The sequence below is a fragment of the Crocodylus porosus genome, unplaced genomic scaffold (assembly GCF_001723895.1).
Source record: "Crocodylus porosus isolate Cpor-Errol unplaced genomic scaffold, CroPor_comp1, whole genome shotgun sequence".
NCBI classification, from domain to species: Eukaryota; Metazoa; Chordata; order Crocodylia; family Crocodylidae; genus Crocodylus; species Crocodylus porosus.
The window spans coordinates 22212614-22218601 of record NW_017728951.1 but is presented as its reverse complement, the minus strand read 5'-3'; positions in this window follow the sequence as shown (position 1 = coordinate 22218601).

The following is a 5988-nucleotide window of genomic DNA, read 5'->3' as shown; positions in this document are numbered from 1 at the left end:
AAAAAAAAAAAAAAAAAAAAAAAAGCTTTCAACTTTTGGTCTCTGAAATAGGAAGCTATTGAAGCAAAATTAAAAGTAATGTAGTGTGTTGGTGTTTTGGAAACTTTCATTAAGAAAAATATTGTCAGATTCCTGCCTTTTCTCAGTTCTTGTCTTTTAACCCATCCTCAGTCCCAAAGGCACTTTTTGAATCAAATGGATGGAAAACTTCCAAAGTTTTCAGGCCTCTTTTGAATATTTTTATGTGGAAGAAAACTTGGCCAGCTCTAATCAGATCTGAGATCTATATTTTATTTGGATTCCTGGACTGTGAAAGTTGGTAGAAAGATTTACAATGCCCTCCAAATACACGAGCTGAAAATGGACCTTGCTGTTTTGGCTCTGAGATGGTGACTATCACACGGACAGAAAGGGAGGAGGTAGATTTTATAGTTGGCTTTCTACACCCAAGCCAACCTGCAGTAACCGGAGAGAATGACTACTGCTACAAAGACGCACTGCTGGTTTGAGACGGACCTATCCATGGTTTACTCACAAGGCAATATAGACGTTCACAGATGTCACATGACACTGAATAATAATGATAACTTATATTCCTAACACAACTAGTACACTGGGGCCAGGACCCCATTGTGTTAGGCACTGTATAGCTACAGAACAAAAATATAGCCCATGCCCCAAAGAGCTTACTATGTAAAAGAAAAGATAGCAGTTGGATATTCGTGGCAAGGTGAACTATCTATTAAAACAGAGATGGGTCACCATGATGCATAGTGGTCTCAGCACATCAGAGGCTAATTAAATGATAATCCTGGGTTATGGGCAGCTTTCCAAAACCAAAAGGAATAGATTGGGTAAAACAAAGAATTCAGCCCATCTATCAGAATGGGTAAACCCAAATCTCAGGTTTAACTTTTATGAAAGCCTATTACTTCTAGGAAGTATTCATTGCATTTAGAGTCCATTTTGTGGCCTGTAGCAGGGATGATTTGTAGCCAAGTCGCTACAAAAGTCTAAGAGCTGTCCTGATACCAGTAACTACCCTTTATTTCCCTACTCTCATATTTTCTCTTCCCTATTATAAGTTCAGACATAAAAGTACCACATTTGGCAAAGAGGGAATGAAAGTGCAGAGGATGCTCCCTGTCATATTTCCTGGAGTGAATGTGTCGCGTAGCTAAGCAAAGGCAAAGAATGACTTTGAGAACTAGGACTTCCTTTTCTGCTGCTCTTACAGGTAGATAGGGTTACATTTGGAGAAAATTAATGGGCACATTTACTCCCAATCTCTTTAAATCAGTCAAGGTGTTGCGGGAAGGACTGTTCATGTTTAAATATGACTGCTTGGCATCATTCAGTTAAGAGGGTTTAAAAGTTTGGAGAAGGAAAGAAACGGCTTACAATGCGCCCATCTGCACAAGTGTCCGTGCCTGTTTATTTGGCGACGAAGCTCGCAAAACGAGACGGTCTCTGTGCTGTGAATTTGATGTGACCTTTTGTTGAACAGAGCTCCTACTGACTTGTGTTAGTGTTTGTGACCTGCTTCTGGCCATTTTTTGCAGCATTTTCGAACGTTGATTATTATACAGTGATGGCATGCTGTGCTGTAATGGGAGGAGGTGGCAAACATAACAAAGGATCAGTGCACGACTGGGGCTGTGATTATGCATGAGATCCATTACTTGTCTGCATGAGCTACCCATATGGGGAGCAACATGCAGTTCGATGGCTACTTCCATTCTCACCGCGATGGGGAGGGAAAGGGCGGGCCAGGGACACGAAGAAACCTTAGCTCCATGTCCTCAGTGTGGTAATCACGAGCAACAGGACTCCTGCAACTTGCTTTCTTTCTACAGCAAATTGGTATGAAGATTGAATTATGCCTATGTCACAGCTCTGCCCTTGCTCTGTGCCTGGGGCAATGCAACTATGTTCTAGCTTTTGCTCAAGGCAAATTGCAAAGCGCTGATGGATTTTCACCCTAGAAGTTTGTCATTAAAAGGCTTCCTACCCCTTAAATTTTGTTGGCTTTTTTCCAGGGGGGTGGGGAAGGACAAGGATAACATTTTCCAGCCTGTGCAAAGTGTTTTAATTTTTTTAAGAAGCTAGAATAAAACCAATTCCACTACTCACACGTTTCTGAACACAAGAGGATTTCAAAAAGAAAAGATACAGCTTCCCCTTGCAAAGTGTTGCCTTCAATATTTTACGCCAGAAGTGATTTCTTCCAGGATGTCTTCTTTAAAACCAAAAGTATGCATCACAGCTTGTGATCTGTCAGTAAGGCAAGGTGCAGACCATGTCCTTCAGTTCTCACTTGTCTATTGCCCTATTCAAATAGATTCAGCAAATTCGCAAGCCAGTCCGTCCATTACAGAGCTATACACTAAGCTTACCTCGGAGATGAACTGCCAAATACCATGTTTATTTGATACAGCCAGTGGCCTGCCTTTACTCGGTTAAGTTTCCTATGGGTGGTTACATGTTGAGAACGAATTCCTGTCGGGTGAAGGAGAACTGCATACATTATATATTTCTGGCCTGCATTTCAGGAGTTCATTCCTGGTTACAAATCTATCTAAACTTATTGATAATGTTTTTCCGCCTTTTTTTCTTTTTTCAGCTCCTGACGTGCTCTTGCATAAAACTTTCTCCTTCTCAAGGGTATTATACAAGCAAAGGCAGCACAGGGATATTCAGAATGATAGTTTCCTGTAGGGAGGACAGGGTTATTCGGCTGTTTCTATCAACCGCGTCCCTCTCTCTCACATCTTTTGATACGGATCCACTTATCTAATGTGACACTTTATGGCCTCTGCTATGATAATGAGGAGATGGCCACTACCTCCTAGTGCGACAGCACACACCAACTGCAGATGCTTCCTCAGCCTGACTAAGGGTTTTTAAAACCAAAAGCTTGCTAAATTTTTTTTTTCCGACTATTTAAGTTGGTCAAATAAAATATATCAAATTGACCCAAAAGAACCTTGTTTGCCTTCTGAAGGCATTCTTTCTAGAGTTTCTTCCTTCCCTGTTTGCATGGAAATATTAGGCGTAACTGATGATTTGAAATTAAATATAACCTGGAAATCTCTGACAGCAAGAGACCTGTATTACATATACTTGGATCACACCAGAGGTCATTGATTATAGATGCTGTTCCTCTCCCGTTAAGCCCTGCACTGGATGTCCAATTTTAGTTTGTTGGCATCTGGAATAAATCCTAGTAACCTTTTTCTGGATGCAATGGGAGAGAAATCTCAGCACTGGTTTGAGACAGGCACAGAATACACTAAGCTAATATAATCCAACTTGGTCAACTTGCCTTGTTCTGTACCTCCAAGATATTTTATTCCTGGAGCTTAATTGATCAGAAATACCCATTTGGAAATCAGGCCAAAATTGCCATGTGTATCATGGAGATTCATGAAAACTTAAGATGCACATTTTTTTTTTTTTTAACTTTTGAATTTAGCTTTTCTTTTAAAGAAGAAAAAGGTAAAAAAAAAAAAAAGGTAGAATTTTTCTACCTGGAAGCAGCTGTTCTCATTGTCTTCATGGATTTAGGACTTCCGGGTGGCACACGCTATACAAATGGAGAATAAAGAGACATCTCCCACTGGAAAATGTTTCTAATCTCTCTTAGAAGCCAAAAAAAAAAAAAAAAAAAAGTATGCAAGGTACTGTTCCTTTAAAGCATTTGGTGCAGCTTTTAAACTTTTAAATTTCTAGGAAATCTGGACTCGCCCTTGGCTACACTGAACCCCACCATGGGAGTTTAGGAAGACTACATTAGGTAAAATTCCCATTCATATCCACATGGCTCCCATACACCTAGATGGTCTGTCACCCCAGACCATGAGTTTCCATCCTCTTCAGGTAACGCCTGGGAGCCCAGTTGCCTAGTCCCGGTACATTTGCCTACCCTGGAAATCTTCAAGAGGAGACTGGACGGTCACCTTGCTGGGGTCACCTGAACCCAGTTGTCTTTCCTGCTTGGTGCAGGGGGCTGGATCCGACGATCTTCAAGGTCCCTTCCAGCCTTGCAATCTATGAAATTACCTGAATACCAAGAGTCAGTCTCCTAACGCGGTAGTCCATAGAGCCATCTTCTGCTACGGGACTTCTCAGATTTATTTGAAGTTTTCTGCAGGAACAAGACAATACTTAGGAACAATGGACTTGGGAGGGGAGAATGGGAGTGCGTACATGTGTGTAAATTTTACATGAATGAATATGTGTATATGCATGCGTGTGTGTACGTATGTATGAAACACAAGTGTTTCAACCTGGAAGTGAGTGTGTTAATGCAATTCCACTTCAGCAAAGCAATTAGAAACTCTTGCTGTAGTTGCAGTGAGGAACAAAAACCTCAAGAGATGTCATAAAATGAAACCTATCCTCCGCTCAACTTGGAACGTCTCAAGAGCTTCCCCCGAGACCTTGGCTTCTTTAAAAGAAGTATTCGGAGATCAGAATCTAATGTTTTACATATATCTAGTCTATAAAAATGTTGACTTCCTGGCTGCAAAAACTGGGAAAAAAGGTAAGGCTGTCTGAGAAGACAGCTTTTTTTTTTTTTTTTTTAAATGCAGTAGGCTTTGGTTATTAATTAATGAGTACGACAAAAAGAATTAAAACGCAAGCTGTAAAAGGTAAATGGATTTATGCTTAAGTCAGAACTATTTGAAAAGCAGTTCACCCCAGTAGGGAAAGTCTCTCTTCTAATATATAACTAATCCTTCCAGAAGTGCTGAAAGGACTTTTTAAAGGAGAAGAAAATTGCTGAGATTTGAATTGCAAATATTTGCTTCAACCATTTGTTTTCCCCAAATATTTAAGGTAACTTGAAACTGAGACTGTACCTTCTCATTCCCAGCTATGTCATATCACTCTCCCCCCTCCAACCAAGAACGATATGGGGAACATATAACAAGACCTATATATTGGCTTGTGGTATTGAGATCACAATGCCCAAGTCTTCACGGCATCAAGAACTAAAGCCATTATAAAATTAGCCAATTTTAGTGAGAAGAGAAAAACGACATTTTTTGCAGACCTAATAATATTTTATATTTTATTACTTAATCCCCCTTTGTTACAATTCATGTTTATTACACCTGTTCCATTTTACTGCAAATAAAACCTGACAAGCTGTTGTTGTGCTGCCGGCATTTTTACCAAAGGGTTGAAAACGTCTGCTGCTTTCTCTGCAAGCCCCGTGCTCTCAGGCATATTATATCCAGGGGATATCATCATTATTTTGTCTCTAAATGAATGAGATTTATAACTAATTTTATCAAGATGACAAAACTATGTGACATGGGAGCCAACGAGAAGGCTCTACAACCAACTGTTTATATTTTGTCAAAGTAAATGATGAACCATCTATCATACGGGAAATATCAAACCCAGTGGGAGTGCAATAAAACATAAGACTGCGGTGCTTAATGATAATGACTTATATTTGTGTAACTCCTTTCACCAGAAGCATCCCAAAGTGCATGACAATAAGGATTGTTTTGCCACTAGGAGTTTAAGCTCTGTCAATTATTTAATATTGCCTTTCACAGCAAAGCTGAGCAGCAGCTTAAGATGGGAAGAGAAGAGGGAGAAACTTTATGCGGAATTAAAAAAAAAAAAAAAAAAAAAGTATGAGGTCCATGTTTAGTTTTTTCTTAATATTGATATGAAAAACTACATCGATGTCTATAGGAATTAGTTGCTCTCTCATGAAAATCCATATAAGGGATCATTTGTGTAGAAAGGCTATAATTGCCCCAAGATCATTGAGGGTAAAACTCTTATTATTAGTAGCAATGATTTTAGTATCAGCTAAATACCTCAAGTGAGCTGAAGGCACCGTGTGTCACACACGTATGACAGGCCCTGTATAAACACACAGTAGTCCATGTTCTCAAGGGCTTATGCTACAATTAAGCAAAGGAAAGCATATTTCTGCCCATGTTACATCAGAATATAGGCAGT